Genomic DNA, 21,732 nt, shown 5'->3' with positions numbered 1-21,732 from the left:
GGGGCTTTGATGCATCCTGAGCCCTGAGAACCGCATCTGCTCTCAGGCTTGGTCTCTGTGGAGGCGATTTTCAAGGCAAACGGACCGCACCGCAAGTCTGCCCACCAGCACCTCCACACCCTCACTCGGGGACCTCTCTACCACTGCAGCGAGGTGTCGGTGCAGCCTTGGAGGAAGGGAAAGAAGGAAGCAGGCATGATCCTGAGCTCGGCAGAAGCCAGGAGATGAGCCCTAAAAGCAGCAGAGGCTCCTGCGTCCGGGTGCTCTGTAGTTATCTGCAGAAACAGTCAACCCTCTGTCCTCGACATCCCTGGGGCAGCAAGGAGCCACGCGCCAGTCCCTGCCTCAGCCCTGGGACAAGGACAGAGAGGCCAGAGGACCAAGGGTGAGCCCACACGGGTGGCAGAAAGGACACGGCAAAACCTGCATCTGAGCAAGGCAAGGGAAGCGGGAGAAGGGTGCTTCTCCTCCGCTCTGGGCTGTCGAGGGGAGGGAGGGAGCAGGGACACATTCCCACCTCCACGACAGCCTCTCTGCTGCGAATATTCCCACCCTACGGCCACTAGAAGATAACACTGGAAAGCAGGCGCTTTCACTGGCCTCTTAAGTGTTGCTGAAGGCAGCCAGATGAAGAAAAGTCCATGGCAGGAACAGAAGAGACTATTTTCACTTGGTAGTTGCACCCCCGGGCTATGTATGGAAACACATCCTCTGCAACAGAAATGCATCAAGCCCTGAGCAAACCTGGAGAATTTACATAAGCCTTGAAGTTTAGGATACACATAAAGGAAGAAATTCAGACAGCAATCCTCGCTTTGTCTTGAGAGATCGCTAGGAAGTGATGTTCTCCACATTTTCTGTGCTGCCCAAGGCTTGTGCTCTTACGCAACGGCGGCTTTTGAAAAAGCAGCCTCAGCATCAACACTGTTTTCCCCTGCCTTGCGTAAGAGATTCTCCTTCCGCGAAGGCTCAAGAACATCCCCTGGTGAACCGCTCCCAGCGCCACGTCCCAGCACCACGGCCCGATTCCTTCCTGCAGCATCAGGGAGTCCAGTCCCGGTGCCCTGCTTCCACCCTCCGTGGAGCTGAACTCCAAGGCACTTGCAGGACCGCAGGATGCTCCGGAGAAGCAGATGACCCAAGTGACAGGCTGATATCCTTCCAGCTACACAAACCGGATCACGACACCTTCCTATTTTATTTCTATAAATGCTTACTACACTCCTTGCAAAGGGGCAGTTGCGGGAGAACTGGGTGTACTCGAGTGAAAGGGGAGCTGGAGAAAAGGAATAAAAGAGGCAAAGTCGGAGAGGAAGGTGGGAGAGCAGATGGACGAAAAGGCCAGGATCACCTAACGTGACCCAGCGAATGAGTTCAGGCGAGAGCAATCTTGTCAAGAAGCCCAAATGCACTGGGAAGCCCTACCTGCTTATTTCATGCCTTATAGCATCAATTGAGTCATTTCTAAAATAAACAAAGGTTTGGGTCTTGGTTTTGAGGTATTACTTTAGGATAGCTACAGTAAACCAGTGGAGTGTTTCTGATCCTAAGTTACGCACTGCGATGCACAAATAGCCCAGAAGAGCAACCAGCGGCTTGCCAGAACTGGGAGCCAGGCACGGCCAGCAGCGACTCCCACTCCTGTCCCGCTCACCGGGTCAATGCTAGGAGGATGCTCCAGGCAGGCACCGCTGACGGGAACACCCCGCACACGTCAAAAAATTCTCCATCAAGAGAAATGAGTCTCTTGTGGAATCCAGCACAAGATATTCCCAGTTTCCAGCTCTTCCCCCAACTACTGTATCCCTGTCCTCCTGTTCCCTACCTGCAGCACCCACCGTCCCGGCGCAGAGCCTCCATCCCCTAGAAGCACACGCCGTCATTTACCGCGGCGCAGAGAGGCCGCGGGGTGAGCGTGACCGCGTGCCAGACCAGCGGCGGTGTTTGTTTTGCACTGATGTGAGCAGTATTTTGATCCAACTGTGCAACGCAACCCCGTGGAAGAGCTAATTCTCCTGCTGGCACACGTTCCTACTCCTGGATACAAACACCTCACGGGACGAAGCCCAACGTATCCTCCTGCGAGTAAGCGACGTGGTTTGTTACTGCGCTGAGGTGCAAAAAGCAAGCCAGCTGGCCACCGAGACACCTTCTTACATTGACAACAGAGACCACCCGCCACCACGCTTCGCCTTGAACGTGGACGGACTAAACTTTTAGGGTGAGAGAAGACAGACAGATACACGTGATGGATGTGCTAAGGCATTGAAGTAGGACAGATAGCCGCTCTCTTGCTCCATCCCCTCCTTGGGTGAGGACCTCTGGGGAGATCCTCACTTAGGACATTCTCTCCCACCCTCTCTGGGTCACAGCGTAGCACTGACTCAGGGCTCTTTCCTCAGCATCCTCAGATATTGCCCAACAGGGACCACAGTGACACGGACGTACGGCACTCACACCAACTCTGCCACCTCATCGACTCGCTTACGGGTACTTCTGCATCACGCTGAGCGCTCGCCGCCTTCAGCCCCGCTCTGCCAAGGGCTGATGTGCCTTGGCACGAATTCCTCCTCCAAGGTGAGTCTGGGAAATTTCCAAAGTCAGTTCAAGAAGCGCTTGGGCTCCGTTTGCTATTTATAGTTTGGCAACTGGGACAATGCCACCCAAGCATACCAGCTTCGCTTGCTCTGGCTAAACTCAAACAACTGAATCCTGCACAACATACAGCAGCCTCAGAGCTGCCTAAACTCAGCACGCATTCATTCAGTGTTAGCAACTGCTGCTATATCTGGAAGACAGTTTCAAGGGAAGACGGAGCTCTCCAAGGCAGAGAAAGAAAACAAATCCTTTGCCTACATTCTGCAGGACAGCACTGGTCTCCTAAACTTCCTCGGCTCGGCTTAACCAGACTCAAGTTTTTCAGCTAAAAAGTCAACGTTAACAGCGTTAGCAACTCACATTGTACCCCACCAGCCCCGGCACGCCTCCCGAACTCCAAACACCCCCCTGAAAGCTTCACGTCACCGTCACATCATACAGCAAACGTACCAACTCAGACCTCCTTTGAGCAACAAAATTGTCCCTAACGCATTCCAGGCCCAGCCCTGCTCTTCGGGGAAGGCAACTCAGCAGAGCAGCCCGTATACATCCAAAGAGGTGGGAGCGGGGTGGCCAGAAACAAACCCCGCACGTTAAGGCGCCGACAAAGGCAGGGAAACATTACAGCCCTTCAGCGAGGCTGCGAGCGGCAGGGCTCTCCTGCGGTATTTTTAGGGCAGTCGGAGCGGCAGACGAGAGACCAGCCGGGAGCCGAAGCACGCGGGGCTCTCAAAGCCTCGGTCACAGAGGGCTGCTCAACTCTGACGCAAACCCACCCGGCTGCAACCAGACAGTTCAAACTCAGCGAAGCCGGGACACGCTTCTCTGGCTGTCTGTCATCTCCCCCATTTTACCAACGACCCAAAAAGTCAGCAAAGAAGTTGTTAAGAGGAAGCCGGCAAAGCTTGAACCGGGGAAGGATGCATTCCTGCCTTCAGGGAGCATAGCAAGGTAATGAGACACAGACATCGGGAAGGACTCAGCAGCTCGCAGGACTGACTCACCTACCCATCCTGTGCTGTCCCGTCCCTCTGCAGCGGAGAGCAGCTACGGGGCTGGATGGAGATCAAAAGGTAATAAATCAGATCAGAAAAACTAAGGTCTTGATGTTTGAACCAGAGATCGAAAAGGAGATTCGCACACCTCCGCTGCGAGAGTCAGGCAACGGGGCAGAAGGAGCTGCGTGTTTCGGAGCATTGCCAGCTCACTTGTTTGTTTTTTCCCCTCCCCAAGGTCCCAGCTGTTAAATACATGATTGCAGGATCTCACAGACTCTCTTAAAAAAAAGCACGTATGCTATTGCATCCCACTATTTGTACAGGAAAAAGCCTGAAAATCTGAGCCACAAAGACTCCAAACACACCTCATCTCCTTCCTACCGACACTTCCAAACCTCATTTTTCTTTCAACGGTTTCTAAACGGTTAGGGTTTTGCAGCACCGGCTTTCAGCCTCCCAAGAGCTGTTTCTATCCCAGTGCCCCACGGTGGGAGAACCGCTCGGCTGAAGCCCCGTATCCCAAAGCCATCGGTGCTGCCACTCGTATCCCTGGAGCCACCTACCTCAAGAGACCTTAAGCAACCAGCTTAACAGCAGAGACAACCGGGGTCTTTACTCCAATCCACAGCCCAGCGAGGTGCGAAGGGCCGGAGTCGTGACACGCGTGCTCCAGCCGTTGCGGGCCCCAATTCCACAACACAACACAAATCCAGACCCACCATCTCAGGAGGACACAAAGTTTATCACTTTGCTAGTCCAGATATAACGCGGGGGCGCATTGAAACGGCTCTACCAGATCAGAACCGCACTGGACAGCACCCAGCACCTACCCAACGCTTGAGCCTCTCCCCACCCTGGGGAGGTTCCCGTCCGAGCCCCAGTAGGATGCAACAGAGACGTTTAATAAACCGCAGGAAAAGACACACTCACACGCACCCGTCCACACTCACCTCCATCCTCCTGCTACGCTGTGCCTGGATGAGATACACACTTGCACGGACCGGCCCTAAGATTGTGGCTTGTCCGTCCCCAAATGATATGTCCAAAAGGTTTAGGACCCTGTTCAGGACAGGTCTAACCTCATAACCATCCCACGCTTACGCCTGCCGAGCTTCCAGCCTCGCTGCAAGCACTTTTGCTGCCATTTTCATGCTCCCACTTCCTGCTCACATCAGGCAGCTGAGTAGGAAGTTCTAAAATCCTCCGATCTTCGCTGCAAACCAGGAAGCGCTGGAGATCTCCTGAGAAAGGCTGTGATTTCCAGGCTGCAAAGGCTCTGCAAACATCTGGTCAGAGGTATCGCATCCGGACCCTCAGAGAGCAGGGCCCACCCTCCCCGTCCTCCCAGAGCGTGCTGCTTTGACCGTCTGCTAGAACAAACACAGGGCAGAAACCACTTACAGACCATCCAGTTGGACAAAAACTACTGCACAGTCCAAATCCTCGGGCCATTCGCTTCCCTTCCACTCCCACAACAAGCGACACCTCGTCTCTCCTGAGCACCCACCAAGCCCAGCCCGGGCGCGCATCTCAACACCGCCTCTGCAGGAGCCTCCCAACGTCCCATTACTCAGCAGAGCCTCGGAACATGCCCAAACCCTGGCTAATACCTTTACCATGGGAAAAGGTGTGGGAAGATCTGCTTTTTGGGAGCTCGGGGATTGCCAGCAAAGGGCAAATCTTGGACGAGTCGCAGATCTGTGGGCTGCATTGGCTCGTACGCTCAGACTCCAGACAGATCCGGGCTACTCAGGGTATCGACAGCTCTTTTCCCAGCGCAGCTGCTCACAGCCTTTCTTGACAATGTATTTAGAGAGAAAGAGAGATGCCGTTTCAGTAAATACACCCAAGGAAGACGCAAGGCAGCAGAGCTGCTAGTGCCGTCGCTCCTTTGCCCTTAATGCCTCACTTCCTGCAAGCGCCAGCTGGCCTTCAGAAGGGAAAGGAGACAGGAATAGAACAAAAACGTTCCAGCAAACAACAGGCTCGGGTTTACCACATCTAAACACGCGCTCTCGAAGGTAGCCACGGGTCTGCAGACCTCGTTGGACCTGAGGAGTTGGGGACGCAGGAGCCTGAAGTCTCTCCCTCAGCTCTGGCGGCATTCGCACGGGACATCGTCTCCTCCCGGGGTGGATCGGCTGCTCCCAGAGCCACCATCACCTGATGCTTCCCCAGGCAGCAGCACCAGCCCGGGCTCTCCGCTGCGGCCATCGGATGCTCCATCGCCCGGAGCCCCGCGCACCACACGCTCGTGCTACGTACACCAATACCGGGGGTGACGGCGCTGCCAGCATCTCTCCAGCGATACGGGGTGCACCACCACCACCCCCCCCAGCCCAGCCCTGGCTGGAGGCTGCAGACCCCCAGGCAATGCCCCCAGGGAGTGAGACACCCCCCCCCAATCCAGACCAGCCGGCTCCCTGCTGCGGTGGGGGCTCGGCTCCAGGGCACCCCTTCACGGGAGCCCGCCAGCCCCAGGGGGCTGTGGGGAGCTGGGGGTGCAAGGCCTGGGAAGGGGGGGCGAGCAGAGCCCTTGGGGGGCTCGGCCGGGGCTGCGCCGGGGGCAGCCATCGGCCCCCCGGGAGTGTGGGGGGAAATGGGGCCAGGCCCGGCCCGGGGAGGCCTCTTACCCCTCCCCGGGGATAGGGGGCCCGGCCCGGAGAGGCCTCTTACTCCCCCCCACCCCCCCGGGGGTGACAGACCCGCGCCCGCCCCAGGCCGCGACGGAAACGTCCCCGCCGCCCCTGTGCCTACCTCGGGCGGGGGCCGGGCTGAGGCCGGCGGCGGGGCCAGGCGGGGACAAAGGCGAGGCCGGCGCGTCCGCGGAGCTCAGGCGACAGCGGCGGAGCAGGGGGCGGCCCCCGGCCGGGCCGCGTTGGGCGGCGGGGCACGGGGAGCCATGGGCTGGGCAGCGGGCGCGGAGCTCCACCGGCGGCTCGGCTCGGCCTGGCTCGGCTCCACCGGCTCCACCTGCGCCGCCGCACCGGAACCGGGCGGGGAGGAGCGGCCCGGCCCGGCCCGGCCCACGGCGCGTTGTCTGCGGGCGGCGCCGCCCCGCGGCCGCGGCCAATGGCGGCACCGCCGACCCCCGGGCTGGGCCGGGCCGAACCGCGCCCCCCGCCGGTATCGACCTCCCCGGGGTTGCTCAGATGCGCCCGCCGGGCCGATCCACGCAGCTGGGAACCGGGGTGCACCCGTGGGGCAACGGCGGGGGGCGGGGGGGTGTGTGTGCACACCCGGGACCGGCCTGGGGCTCCTGCGGCTCCGGGCAGAGCCGGGATTCACCTGCCTGAGCCAGAACAAGGCTCCCCGAGCTGTGTCTGCAGCCTGCGTGGGTGTGCAGAGCCCCCTCAGAGCCCCTCATCTCTCCCGTTGCACGGCTGGGCTGGAAAAGTCCCACCCGTGCACCCAGATCCCCGGTGGGATCCCCTCGGGCCTCGCGCCAGGTCTGGAGCTGCGGCTCATCGCGTCGCCGTGGGGTTGCACCGCGGTGCCTGCGCGTTCCCGCGGCCGTTCGCACGCCCACGGGCCCAGGCCCGGTGCACGCGCGTTCTCCGGGACGGGCAGCATCGCACGGTGCGGGAGGCTGATGCAGGGCAAACAGAAAAGCATCATCTGTGCCAGGAGGAATGGCTGTGGAAGACCCAGGTGACAACCCAGCAGGACGCGTAACCCACCGCCGAAATGCCGAAAAGCATTCAGAGGCGACAGCTTTAACTGCCGGGGCCACTGCCTTTGGAGGGTCGTTCTGTCTGAGCTGTGTTTTGCTTGGACGCGCGATGCCGTCCTTGGTTTACGTGCTTGCTTCAAATGGAGACTATTTCGCTTCTAGCTTAACATCTTATATTTTTTAACGTCATCGAAAAGTCACACAGTAAGGTCCTTGCTGAATTTATCCTCCGCGGATTCAACGGCTCCTCCTTGCCAAACGTACCGTGTCCGGTCCTACCAAACCATCCCGCTGAGCCACGGAGAAGCTTTGCTACAGCTTATAAGTCCCAGATAGAGAAAATGTAAGGTCAGGTTGGTTACATGCAGGAACTTAAGAAACTCGCCTCTTGCAGCAAGAGCTCTTCGGTAAGGAACTCTGCCGTTACCGAAGCTTTTTATCTCGCTTCCCAAACCTGCCGTCTCGGGCAGGACGCTGCTCTTTGCTAGAGAGAGTCCGGTACGATGCACAGACACATTTAAAGAGGAAAAACTGGGAATTGCACATTTAAAATCCCTTGCAGCTGGACCCTGAGCCCAGACTTATTCACTTAATTAAGTTTTGGAAAAGACTCTTCCACCACAGATTTACTTAGGAAATCTGCAATCCAGCAAACTCTGCACTGAGAGCCGTATGGCAGCGCAGGGGACGCAAAGCCGAAAACACAGGGCTGTCTTGGGCAGATTGGTGCCGTTTCCTGCCCGTTTCCTTGGGACGCGGTCACCAACGATAAGTCCTTTCAAGTGGCCACATCATTTGGATTTGATGCATCCGGCTGGTAAAAATAAGGGTGGCTCCAGAAAGATACGGGATGTGCAGGCAGGAAGGAGCCATGAAGCTTGCCAGCCTTTTCTACATCTATTTATATTAGTCTTAGGTGTATTCTCTTTGAAAATTAAATACTATTAATCCAGAATATTATGTGGATCACAGCCTGCCTTAAATTTAAGGAGCACAGCAGCACTTTAATTGAAGCTGAGCCAAACATTCCTTTTCGGAGCCGTATTTTCAGGTGCTCTAAAACCCACATGAATATTTAGGTTGTCTTTCAAACATGCAGCACGCAGCAGCCCAGGTTTTTGATACTCCGGTCAGGCGTCGGTACCTCCCGTCTCTACATCCCAGTGGGACTGGGTGACGTTTTCTTTTTAAAACACCGGTCCTACGGCCACCCTGGGACACGCAGATGTCTCAGGGGTTGGGGTGCTGGTGGGAAGGGACCTTGGGGGCTCCGGTCCAGGCTTCTCCTCGGAACACGGCTCTCACCACCACCGAAGTAGGGCGGTCGCAGCTTTGCCTTGCTCAGGATCCAAGGATGGAGACCTTCCACCTCTCCGCAAAACATCTCCGCTTGTCCAACCAACCGCAAACTGTCCCTGATGCCTTTTGTTGTAACAACAAACCTCAGTTGTTGGAACAACCTGACTCTGCTGTCTTCTACTAGATCAGCTTGTGGTAGGCTGTGGTTAGACCTCTCCTTCATCTCCTCTTCTCCACCCCAAACCAGAGCAGCTCCTCTCGCCTCTCCTTGTAGCCCCCATGCCCTCGACCCTGACCATCTCGGCAGCTGTACTGCAAATGCAGTAACCATTAAAGCAAGACCCAAAACTCAGGTTGCTCACCCATGGGAGTGCCCAGGAGCACCCTCATCTCCAGGAGGAGGGAATCGCGTTGTCTCATACCCGATAAACACGGTATTATTTTACAGAGAGCAGACCTGCTTCAACAGGAGGGACCGCGAGCAGCTTGTTCCAGGAATCCCTCAGCCGAGTCGTTAGAAAGACCCAAGGCAAGCGGGAATACGCTTCGAATCCTTGTCACTAGAATCCAAACTTGACCCTGAGTCCCCTCCATCCTGGGTGAACGTCCAAGCCACCAAACTGCTGAGAAAAGGGGCAGCAAACACGCTGGCAGAGGGCCCTGACCTGAGGAGAGCTTTGCAAACCTAACTGGAGATAGACGCTTCCGCGTAGCCCCGAGTAAAAGCCCTAAATTGCATAAAATCGCAGGCTGAAGACACACCTTTCTCCTGCGTGTTTCCCAGTGACTCGTTCTGCTGTTGGGGCTCTCCTGTCATCCCGCTGCGGGAACTCGCCCACGGACCCTCCCGGGGGTATCGGGTACGGGATGGAGCGGTTCCCGTTGCAGCCGGATCCAACGGGATGAGGAGGGGACGAGCCGAGGATGGGACAGCGGGTGCATCCGCACGCAACGCACCTCAAAGAAAGAAAATGAGCCAAATTCAGAGCGAAGGAGGTGGCACTCAGGGGCTTCAAATCCCGTTCGAAGGCAGGGCGATATCACCCGAAATTCCTTTGCTGACCACAGGGCGAGCAGCCTGCGACAGTGGTGATTTGGCTGCAGCTCCTCTGCAAGAGGACAGCTGCATTTCCAGGAAATCCAAAGCGTGGGGGATTCTCTGACCACTGAATTACACTTCTCTTTTCCAAAGAAAAAATTAAAAAAAAAAAAAAAATCACTTCAGATGCAGAGCAAAGCCCTCCTTCGTCCCAGAGCCAGGAGACCTGGAGGAGCCACGGCTCAGCTGCAGTGCCTCGCAGCTCCGGAGGTCAATCGGTGCAGATGCACCAAGATAAACACCGAAACACGGGTGGGCAGCGGCTGTGTTTTTGCTGAGCTATTTTGCTCGCTCTTACGATACCAGAACAGAATATGGGAAGTTACATATCAAGCATGCATGCATGCACACAGGCTGGCACCCCGTTGTAAGCCTCGGTTACCAAGCGGTTATTTTCGGCACTCTCTGAAGCTGGGAGGCTCAAACTGCAGCTGCTCGCGGTGCATCTCACCTTTGGGGCTTTCTCTTTCCCTTTCATTTATGCCAGTTTTCTTCCGGAATGGCCTTTCCTTCCCTTTCATTTCTAAACTCTCAAAACCTCATTGTTCCACGGTTTCGTCTTGGAAACGCTTGGCAAATCTCCTCTGAGAAGATGCACGACCCTCAAACAGCACCTGATAGCAGTTCAGTCCGTTGCAAGGACGGGAGGGAGGGGACAAAGGCTTTTTTACTAACTCATAATTATGGAGGTTACACTTCATGCCTCTCTGATACGGAAAATAACACCGGAACAGAAGTGCTAGTCATTTAAGATGGTTGCAAATGAATCCCAAACTGAAGCCGGGGGAGATAACAGGGAAACCTCAGCAACGGTGTCAGCAGAGGAAGCCAACGGCGGGGGAAGAAGCGTCGATGTCCTTGATTTCATGAGCTGCAGAAGCCTTGGCCGTTTCCCAGGCTGGTGAAGAAGCCAGCGCGTGGCTGGGGGCTGCCGGAGGCTCAGAGCCCCGCCGGGAAGGGGGGTCCACGTGTGCGCCAGCCTGGGCTGAGCTTTGGGACCACGGGAGGACCACGCCGCAAAGCAAAGCGGCAACAAGAGGGACACAATGAGGCGTGTAAAGCCTCATCCGGCTGCACGAGCAATGGGAAACCAGGAATATGGGGGGGGTGAGCTGCCTTGACCCCGCTGGCAAGCACCGAGTAGACCCACAGACGTCCCAAGGGCTCGCCTGAGCATCACCCGCCCGGCTGGGGGGGGTGGTCTGCGTTTGGAGCCCACCCTGTCCTCACCTCCGGCAGCCTCATGGGGTGGGACGTTGACGTGCTCCCAGAGCCCTGACAACACCAAAATTGCCATGGCAATGTTTTTATGACTAACAGCTCATTCTGAGAACAGTCAATAGCTTCAGCACGTAAGTCCCGGCAGGCCCCACTCTGCATAAATTTGCATATTACTCAGTGGAGCCAACGGTGGGGACCGTTCTCTATGGTTTACGTTGTGCAGCATCCTCCCCGTCTAGCTCTTTCCTCTCTTCAGTGCCCTAAATTCTCTTAAATTCGTCCTTCAAAAAGGCACAAACACATCGGGAAGGGCAAGATGGGGCTTGGTGCTCCGGAGCTCAGCCGGCCCCTTCGTTCCCGCAGATTGCTCCCCGTTGCGGTATAACCCACGGGAATCTACCCCGGGGCATCCTGGGGGAAGCTGGTGTTTTTCTCTTACAAAATAACATCTCAAATAAAAGGTCAGATTTGGGGCGAGCTGGAAGACCAGAGTTTTTCTGGTCTTTGTGTTCAGCTTTGAAATTTGTCAATTTGGTCACATTTTGAAGAAGAGGCAGCAGCAACCCGGCTTCTCCCGTTACAACCCCATTCCAAAATGACCTGCACGCGAAGAGCAAAACCCACCTCCGGCAGCAAAAAGATCCCACCGAGACCTTCCTCCATCCAGGTGGCCGAAGCTCAGACTGAAGTTATTGGGGAATTGAAGCAGCCGGCAGCCTTGGAGCGTGGGGTCAATCGAGATTATTCAACCAAGATTATTTTGGAAGCGCAGCCAGTATTTTTAGCCTGGAAAGCAAGGCACCGCTTCCCTTTCTTGAGTCTCTTCTGCCTTACAGACCATTGCCAGCAAGGCTGGGGCTCTGCTGCGGCCGGGCGGGGGGGCATGTGCACAACCCGCTGCCGGTTGTGAAAGAAACGTGCTATTTTGATCGGCAGAGATGAATGCCCTTCACCCCCACACGTTGTGCAACCCTCAGACTGCTGGCGAAGGAGACAAAGACGCTCAAGGCTGCCCGGGCTCGTCCGAGCTCCGCAGCTCCCGGTTCGTGGCAAGCGGGGAGGATTCCCGCAGCATCCCCCTGTGAGCTCGGCACCCCCCCCAACCCCGATGCTCGGGGCGGAGGAGAGCCAGAAGGTGGTCTTGGTCTGCCTGGAAGGGGAAGGAGGGTGGGCACCAGCGGCGGTTCCCGACCAAAGCCTTTGCTGAGCAGCCTGGCATGCTTTGTCTCGTTCCCACCCATCGCAGCACGCTCCTGAGTCACGCAGCAAGCCAGAGAGCTGGAAAACAGGAGGATAAGTCCCCAAGGCTGGGGGTGCGCTCCTGGCCCCCCCCAAATGGCAGGAACCACGAGGCCGGGCATACCCCCCGGGAAGACCCATGCATGGGGCGGGGGGGGAGCACGGGCAGCCCTACTCTCAGCAGCTCCCCCAGCCTCCGTTCCCCCATCCGGGGGCATCTCGGAGACCAGCGGCCATCACCTCCCACCCATCCGAGCTGGGGGCTGCCTTGTTCCCCTTCCCACGCCTGCAGCATCTCTACCCGCCGTGAGCGGGAACGTCTGGAACAGCAAGAGGCCACGTAGGTGGTGGCTGCGGCAGGTGAGGAGTGACTGCGGTTTCGATCAGACGAGCGCAACGCTCCCCGGAGAAGAGCGTCCTCTGACGTGCGCTTAGCTCCTCAGCCCGCCCTGGTTTATGGAGCCGCGCTGGGAACCTGGGCTGCAGCCAGCTTTCTCCTGGCACGGGACTGTCCTAATCAGAGCCCTGGGAACAGAAAGCCGCCCGGTATCTCCACCGTGGTTTGCAGCGGCGGCCGAGCGAACGCCTGGCTGTTGCCGGCATCGGGAGGGCTGCGTGCAAGTGCGGGGATCCTGCTGATCACAGGGAAGAACCTGGTAAAATCAGGGACACCGCAGCCGGCGTTCCCCCCGCCCCAGGACTGACTGCATCCTCCAAAACAAGGGCTGAACGAGCGTAAAAGAGGGGAGCGTGCAGAGCTGCAGGTGGGACGCGCGGCCTCGGGGACAGCCCAGCATCCTCTCCCTTGGCTTTGTGCTGATCTGTGTCCTCCTCCCTCCATCCACCGCCTTCCCACCCCAAAAACATAGCTGCTTCCACCCGCCTGTCCCGCAGCCACAAAGCTCTGCTCTCTTTAGAGCTGGTCCAGGGCTGTGCATGGTCTGGACCTCCTGGCTCACCTGTGGGCCTCACAAAATAGGAAAAAAAATGAAGGTTTCTCCTGCTTTTCAGGGGGAAATGGGTTGTACTTGTTTTGGATATATTTTGGCCTCCCTGGGTGCAGCAGGAACTCAGGCAGGAGGATGCTTTAGCCTCGTTATAAAACGCTGGGAAAAAAAAAAAAAAAAAAATCCTCATTTGCTCCCGCTCAGCAGCTGCTGATCGGCTCATGCTCCAGCACGCAGCATCTGCTCCGAGCGTGCCCTTAGCTTCCACCTACAACCCGAGGCAGGGACGTTACCTACCCCACCGGCTGCGTGGTGGGGGGGTGGGATAAAGCTGCTTCCGCTCCCCGCATCCGCACAAGCCCCATCACGCCAGAGCGGGGCCACGGCTAACGCGGCACCCACGACAGCACGTCTCGGCACCGGTAGGTTTGGAGATGCGATTGAAATGGAAACCTGCTCCGTTCCTTCAGATCCCATCTAAACCCTCCTCGGTGCTGGCCTCAACTCCCGCCTCGTGCCGGTGACGCCGGCGAGCCCTGCGTGGCCGCTGCCTGCCACCCCTCTGCAAACGGCTCCACCAAAGCCACCCGCAGCTGCGAACGCGGAGCCTGCTTGGTGTACAGGCAGGGATTAAAGCATTCCTCCCAACCCCTACCTCTTTTTCCTTTCCCCCCCCCGCCCCGCCCCAATTTCTTCTCTGCTGGGGATTGAATTTGGGATGCTCGGAGGGTTTGAAGCCAACCGGTTGAGATTGCCAGCAGCAGCGGGACCGGCTGACCCAGCAAGCGGGCGAGCGAGTTGCTGACTTGGGCACAAGAGTTGCTCGATGCCTTTTTTTTATTTGCTGATGTACGATACGAGAGCAGCGACTCACACCCAGCATTGGGCAACGCATGGCTGGGCTGGGCAGGAGGCGGCAAGCGAGCGATCGGCTCTCCGGGATGCGTGCTGAGCACCAAAGGGTTTGTGTTTCGTATGGTGGGGTCTGTGGCCGCGCTGGGCAAGCATTAGCCCACTCCCGGTATGGTTTTTGGCCCCAGTTGCATCCTGCCTGGAAACGCCGGGTAGAGCTGGAGCAGCTCTGCAGAACTACCGCTCAGCATTTAAAACTTCTTGACTTCCATTCAGTAAATGTAAAACTATTCATATTTAAATGCAAAACCCCGGCAGCGTGCAGACGCTCTGCATACAGGAACTTGTATAATAAATAGTTTTTCTCCTCCGCAGGCCCTTGTCTTGCACCGTCCCTGCGTATGTCGTGGTGGGTCCACCCTGTGTACGGATTCAGCTGGGACTCGGGCTCCGAGGACGGTCAGAGACCTCACAGCACCCATCAGGCCGCCAAAGTGGCAGAAGCCCTCAAGGGGCTGCCACCAGCCCCCCCATTTCCCCATGAGCCCCGTCCTCCGCCTGTGCTTTTAACTGAACGGTGACATTTGCTTGGCAGCCCAGAAGTTTGTTTTAAATAGACGCTCCTTGAATAAGACCTACAAAAATACCTTCACCGTCCTGCTGCTGAGCACGAAACCACAGCGCAGTAAAGAGGAACCATCGACTTAAAAAAAAAAAAACCCAAAAAAATTTAAAAAATAAAAAATAATCACACTTCTGCCTGTTTGTTTCACCCTCCCGCTGTTGTTAGCGCTGCGTTGCGCAAAGCGAACGGCAATTAGAGGGAAGGGGCGATGCTGATGGGTGGGTTTGCTCCAGGTCCACCACGGGCCTCCTCCCCCCGGGGCACAGCGCAATCCTGCGGCCGCCTTCCCCCCTGCTGCTCTTGTGGGGCTTTCGTACAGCCCCAGGGGAGAGAAAAACATTTGTTTTAAAAACAGGAAAATGTGATTGTAAAACCACAACAATGGGCTAAGGAAGGAGCCGGAGCAGCTCTGAATTTAGCTTTCGAAACTGCCTTCGAGTTGACTAAATATTTCTGTAGCAAACCCTGTCCGCGGCCCCGTGCCGCACGCCCTCTCCCGACTCCGGGAGCAAATGCAATAACTCGGCAGCTTCGTCGTTTCCCTTAGAGCCGGGTGCCAAATCCGCACCTCCAATTTCAAGCCTCACCGTCGGGATTTGCGGGCACAGAGACAAACCGGTGGGTTCCTCGCTGCGCGTTCCCCGCGAAGCAAGGCACAGCCCAACTTATCCGGGAGTTTCTATAGACCTCTGCATTTTTAATATAGCCTTAAAAGCAACTCCGACGTGGCAATCGCCTGAAAGCCCATCACATATATACGTCGACCGCTACCTGCTCTTCCTTGCCTTTTTCAGTAGAGAAGCTCAAGCCAAACGGTTTCACTGAAAGGGGCCGTATAAATTTACGGCAGTTTGCAAATGTCACCACCTGAGTGACTGGAAATTGTTTATTTCCCTTTAAAATACCCAGAGGGGTTGGATCCAGATAAAGAAATAATAGCCGGCAAAACTGCGTTTTCCTAAACGCCAGGAGAATGAACAAAAAGCACTGGGCACTGCTCCGACCTGCTGGGCACGTTGGCATCGGAGGCTGTCACCCCTCCGTTACGGCACGACCTCCTTGGCCACCGGTCCAGCGTCCAACCTGGGTGCCCGCTGCCAGCCTGTCCCGCACCTACAGCAAAAAACTGGCTCTTCTTCCACCCGCCGGGTGGCTTTGGGGACCTCCCGAGCATCCTCCGCGCTAAAGGCTAAAGCGTGGGCTTGCTCGGGGGTTAAAACCAGTTGGGAAGGGCTCAGGGTCCCACCGCTGCGGGTCCTGCCCTGGCCCCTGCCACCCACGAGCCCCCTGCAAGGCTGGGACCAGAGGGTTCCCCAGCAGAGAGGAGTTTTGGGTGGCTCACGGGGCTCTGCGGGTGGCTTGTCCTCTCCAGACCTTTCAGGCATATACAGCAGATGCTTCACTATCAGGGCACAAAAAAAAAAAAAGAAAAAAAAGAGACAGTTGCACCTCATCTTAAAGTTCTTCAGAACCAGCCAGGGCGCAGGAACCACCTGAGTTTACTTAAACTTGGCGGCGACAGCTAAAAGAGAAACGGCAGTTTCTTACCCTGACCCAGGCAGTTGTGATTTTCTCATCGAGCCAGTTAGAAAAAGGAAATATCGATCTGAAGCTAGCAGCTTACCAGAGGTTGGCTGATAGAAAACACAACCGAACTGACCTAGGAGGGCAACTTTCCATGGGCACTGTATCAGTCACACAAGTGAAAAACCACACGTGAAATCCCTGGGCAGAGCAGGTACGGTTCATCTCCAAAACAGCCCAGATGACTCATGCCCTAGAAAAGCTGTTCCTCTCCATCGACTTTAAAGTGATGCTCAGGTGAAGATGTCTAAAGGTAGGTGAGATGAATTCATGCCTTCAGGAAAGTCCCGCTGTCAAATCTATGTGCCTAACGCACCTCTGAAGGCACAAGGACGGACCCCGGCTCTGCCACCTGCCCTTGAAGAAAGGTGGTAAAACATAGACTCATGGAATCATAGAAAGGTTTGGGTTGGAAGGGACCTCAAAGATCATCTAGTTCCAACCCCCGACATCACAGCAGGTCAGTAAAGATTCAGTGTCCATACATCCTGCCATGTCACGAGGCTGAAGAGCGCTGTGTGCATCCAGGGGAAGGTTATGGGATGAATGAATGGATTGTATCATGCTCAGAGCTCACTGAGAAAGCCAGGAGCTGAACATCCTGATGGTCAAGGAGGTGGGTGGGAGTAGGACATGCCGACTGCTGTCAGCAGATCCATCCCTGGAAGTGTTCAACGGCAGGTTGGATGGGGCTTTGGGCAACCTGGTCTAGTGGAGGGTGTCCCTGCCCATGGCAGGGGGGTTGGAACTACAGGGGTTTGAGGTCCCTTCCAACCCAAACCATTCTATGGTTCTATGGGTTGAGACGTGAGGGCATAAGCAGCAAAGTTCCTACTGTGGGCAGACGAGTTGTCATAGGATCATAAGATAATCCAAGTTGGGAGGGACTTCTGGAGGTCTCTAGTTAACCTCCTGCTTGAAACGTGGACAGCTATGAGATCAGAGTAAGGGCTTTGGTCTTGAAAAGCTCAAGGATGGAGCCTGCACAACCCATTCCAATGCTTGACCATCCTCACAGGGACAAAGTTCCCCTTCATATCCAACCAGAACCTCTCTTATTTCAATTCACACTCATGAGTCCTCCTGCCACGCACCACGGGGAAGAGCCTGGCTGCAGCTACACAGCACAGGTACCCAAGAGCATCACCACCACGACTGACACCAGGTCACTCCCTGCAACATAACCTAATCTGAGGATCTGAAAGCTTCTTCCAAAAGTGGGTCAGGCTCCTCACCTGCAGGACCCAAGGCAGACACAGTGCCACCAAGTGGACACAGACACACGTACAGATGCCCTCAGAGCTTGCTCAGAAACATCCAGAGCTCACGGTCTGTGGCAGAGAATGTGAAGAGAAGTGCCCGATCCAAGATTAATCCAGCGAGGCAAATAAACCCACCAGCTCCTCACAGCCTGGGTACCCCAGGGGTTGCTTTCACCCAAACAGTCCACCTTCTGAAGTCACTTTGGGTACCAGCTCTCCTCTTCTTCTCCCCCCAGTCCCACAAGGTCTGACAGCAAAACTTTTGTCAATGCCTCAGCACCTCTGAAAGCCACAGAGGAGCCCAAATCGACTGCTGACAACTGCAAAACCAGCACGTTCAGAACTAAAGATGACAACCGAAGGGCAAATGTAATAAGTTGTGAGGATGGAGATGTCCAAAACCTCAGCCCTCCCTTCTCCCAGGACATGCCCATGTTGCTGCCATCCCAAAGGAGACTTTCTCCGCTCTGACATTGGTCAAAGCAGCTCCCAGCAGTGGGTGCAAAGGCAAAACCTCTGAGTGTGGGGACATCCCTTATGGCCTGGGTTTCCTCCCGGAGCTGGGACGTGGGCCAGCTGTGGTAGGAACACGGAGGATTTCTGGGTGCAGCTACACAAAGTGCTCTGGAGGTGCCGGTGAAACCCCCCCTGAGATGGGGTAGGATGGAGGAAGATGCCAACAGAGCCAAGGAGAAGCAAGCCGGGATGTCTGGATGAGCGACCCAGCACTGCTCAGGCGACAGATCACAGAAATCCCGAGCAAGTTTGGGGACGACCCACGTCGTGCATGTGCCGGGGGCTGGCAGGGATGGTGGCCAGGAGATGCCGAGGCTGCTCTGTAGCGGCTGGCCGGGACCCAGGCTGCCTCTGGCCAGCTCCCTTCCTCCCGGAGGGTTTCTGGGACAGACGTTAACACTTTGCTGGCCAAGCCACGGGCTTTGTTGCGGTTGATGGCATCTTTGAAATGCAGCTAATAACTCTGATGGGTTTTTATCTTACGAGGGAGGTAAATAAAAGTTGGAGGAAGGAGAGGTGTCAGATGCCCCTTAATTATTCTTGCGACAGGCATCAGCTGGATCCCACCAAAGAGCTCCTCATTGTTCTCACTAGCCTCTTCAAGGGCCACCTTCCCTTACAGGACGAGTCTCTGAGGTCCCAGCCCAGCTCGGAGTTACTTGTCTTGGGAACCGGTCCCGGGCTGCAGCCCCACACCGCCTACCCCCCCCTTCCCACCGCTGCTGCCCGCACCCCGAGCCCTTCGTAGCCTCTTCAGCTTTGACTCAGGGTCCGTTTCCTCTCCACCTCCTCTTGCCAAGAGCTGAAGGTTTCTTTTCCTCTCCTACAGAGCTATCCCAAAAACAAGAAGCAGAAAATCCTACCCATGGACATTCCCATTTCCAACACACCCCACCGGATTTTCTCTCCTGACCTTCTCCACTGCAATTGCCCGCGACGGATGTGAACGTTTCCAATAGAGCTATTTTTAAAAAAAAAAAAACAATGCTTAAACAATGAAGCCGTCTAGTCGTGAGGTTTCATCGACCAACGTTTCAGCACATCGTGGTCCCCGTTACATGGGTGCTGCCCTCACATGAGGTTTGAACGCGACACTTGACAATTTTTAAGGCTTCCTTTTAACAATTGTAACCTCACCATCCCCGTGACCGCGTGATTACTCATCCTTCAGATTCAAAGTCATCGGTTGGAAATCATCCTGTTTTGGTTTAAAAAAAAAAAAAAAAAAAGGGCCCCCAAAACTCCTAATAACGAGATGTGGCTCATTCTCTGCCATCGCTACAGGGTTTGGCTCTGTCTGGGTTCACCAGTGAGGCTTTTTCTAAACACCAAGAACAATTTCTCCAAACCCATCATATCCCTATTCCCCAGGGGACACAGGGAAAGACCAGGTGAACGTGGACGGGGCATAAAGTTCTGAAATTGCCACCAAAGGAGCTTTTATTTGTCAAGCCTGCATCTTTTCAAGTTTTCTTTGCCCAACGTCAGCTTAAGGCTCTAAGCTCATGCTCAGCCCTAGAAGAGCTTTCTCTGGCACATGGCATATCAGCCTGCCAAGAAACAGTAAAAGAGACTTTTCACACTTTTTATCCTACCAGGAGGGACCTTTCAGGTTTTTGATGCAGACCTCACAAACACCCGTGGTAAGAATTACTCCGTCCGCGTGGTGTTAGCTTTAACCACCCGGCTTCCTCGCTTTACTTCTATAGAATCCCAGCCTGGTTGGGGTTGGAAGAACCTTAAAGCCCATCCAGTGCCACCCCTGCCATGGGCAGGGACACCCTCCACCAGCCCAGGGTGCCCAAAGCCCCATCCAACCTGGCCTTGAACACTGCCAGGGAGCCAGGGGCAGCCACAGCTTCTCTGGGCACCCTGGGCCAGGGCCTCAGCACCCTCACAGGGAAGGATTTCTGCCTCACATCCCATCTCCATCTCCCCTCCTGCAGCTTCAGGCCATTCCCCTTGGCCTGTCACTCCCTGCCCTTGGCACCAGCCCCTCTCCAGCTTTCCTGGAGCCCCTGCAGGGACCGGTTACTTTACTATTAGCAAAGCGGTTTTAATAACGGCAAGTACAAGAGCCTAGCCGCTGCGCATTGCTGTGCCTTCAACAGCCCCCTTCAGCACACAGAATACGTAAATTCTGCTTATTTTAGGTATTTTCAGTCCTTAGTTGAAGGCATTTGCAGTTTTCCTCCCTCCAAAGGCAGCGGCTCTGCCGTGGGCGCCTGTGCTCGCTCCCGACACATGAAGCCTTCCGGGCTGCTCCTTATCCATTCCCTGTTTGCATTTTCACAGTCCCATCCCTGGAGTTTTCACTTTTTCCTCATTTTTTTTTTTTTCCTCATCTCAGGCTGTCACTTACGGGCTGCTCGCCCGGTGGCATTGCTTCGATTCCCCACCAAAGCCTGAGACCCGGCCGGTTCTCTCTTGTCCCCACTCAGAGTTTTACTGCTTGAATCAAGTCACACACACACACCCCCCCCAAGGTGTTTTTTCCACAAGGTCTCATCTCTGGTCCTCGTTACAGTCTGGCCATGAACTACGGAGTCCACAAACCCTCCAGAATCGCCCATCAGACTCAGCACTATCAAAACTGTTATAAATGCCACAAACGAGCCTCTGTTTCTGAGTTCTTACCTGAAATCAGTGTCCTTCAAAAGTTTCAGTCTTTCTAGGACTGCACTGTTATCCAGGGGTTTGCACCAGCATCTGATAACTCAAGTGCAGCCTGTTAAAAAAAAATCTCATGACCTCTGATACAAAAGGATTTTTAAGCAGCTATCTTTTGCTCATTTTTTTTTTCCCCCTGCGGCTTTCCTTGAAGCCTTCGATTACCCTGGAGCATCCTCAGTGGCTTGGTGTACTTTGGCACTTGCCTTGCAAGCATCTGTAGCTGCTTTTCTCACTCAGTTCCTTCTCTCTCTCTCTCTTCCAAAGAAGCACTTGGCCTCGCTGCCGTAGGCGGGGAACAAAGACAACCCCAAACCCGAGCTCATAACTGATGTTTAATACAAGAGGAAAGCAACAGAGGAAAGAGTGGGTGAAAGAGGAGAGGGTCTGCTGCATCTCTCTCCTGCTCCTTACTAACTGACTGTAATTGATTCTAATTTGCACCAACTGATGACCATGATCAGGCAGTGGTGTTTCCACCTGTAGAGAACAGCCCTGAAGGTGCTTTCTTGGCCTGGAAGTGGTTGTAGGAACCCTGGGATTGAAAGCCTTCCTGCTACGTGAGGTCTACGAAGTTCTTCTGCTTTCTTCCCCACTTCTCAACAGCATCCCATCATGTGTAGGACTCAATTTTCCTTAGCGCTGTGTCCTCTCCCTCTCCCTTCTGTCCCACTATCCCCCTCAAAGCCAGGAGACGAGGGGCTTGAAACACAATTGTGCTGCCAAGGTCAACCATCCAAAAGTCACGTTGGATGCCTGCAGATCATGAGATTTAGGTTTAAGGGTCTTGATACGTTAGAAGTGCCAGCTCTTCCAGTTTGCGTCCTGGTCTCTGAAACACCTAGGGCACCCTGAGCATGTTCTCAGCTTTCTCTACAGCCTGGAGAACCAAAACCAGTTGGTTTTAGTTGGAAATTCCCAGGCTGGGGTGTGGGAGCATTACACCAGTTTCAGCACTTTTGAGGTAGGACAAAACTCAACAAGTTCTTCCATCACAGCTTCCCTCCTCCTAACCGTGGTGTCATGACCTGCCCGTTTCTATCTTGATGCAATTTCCCAACCTATTCGCAGAAAGAGAGCAGGGAAGTACCGAGGGGTGGCAAGAGAAGAGAGGAGAGCTGTAATACCTTGGGATGGAGAAAGTGGAGA

General features: G+C 55.4%; 1 protein-coding gene across 4 annotated transcripts in view; it reads right to left on the bottom strand.

Moving 5' to 3' along the window:
- HDAC7 (histone deacetylase 7) overlaps positions 1-21,732 on the bottom strand; it is an 88,901-nt gene that overhangs the window by 49,902 nt on the left and 17,267 nt on the right. The window contains exon 1 of one of the 4 annotated variants that reach the window (XM_054806900.1): positions 6,354-6,585. The exons of the other annotated variants lie outside the window; for them this stretch is intronic. The gene's annotated coding sequence lies outside the window, so the exon portion shown is untranslated. Of the gene's footprint in view, positions 1-6,353; positions 6,586-21,732 lie in introns of those variants that run through there. 4 annotated transcript variants of the gene reach the window in all.

Source organism: Grus americana, chromosome 31 (assembly GCF_028858705.1).
Source record: "Grus americana isolate bGruAme1 chromosome 31, bGruAme1.mat, whole genome shotgun sequence".
Lineage (NCBI taxonomy): Eukaryota > Metazoa > Chordata > Aves > Gruiformes > Gruidae > Grus > Grus americana.
This window is presented reverse-complemented; position numbering and strand designations above follow the sequence as displayed.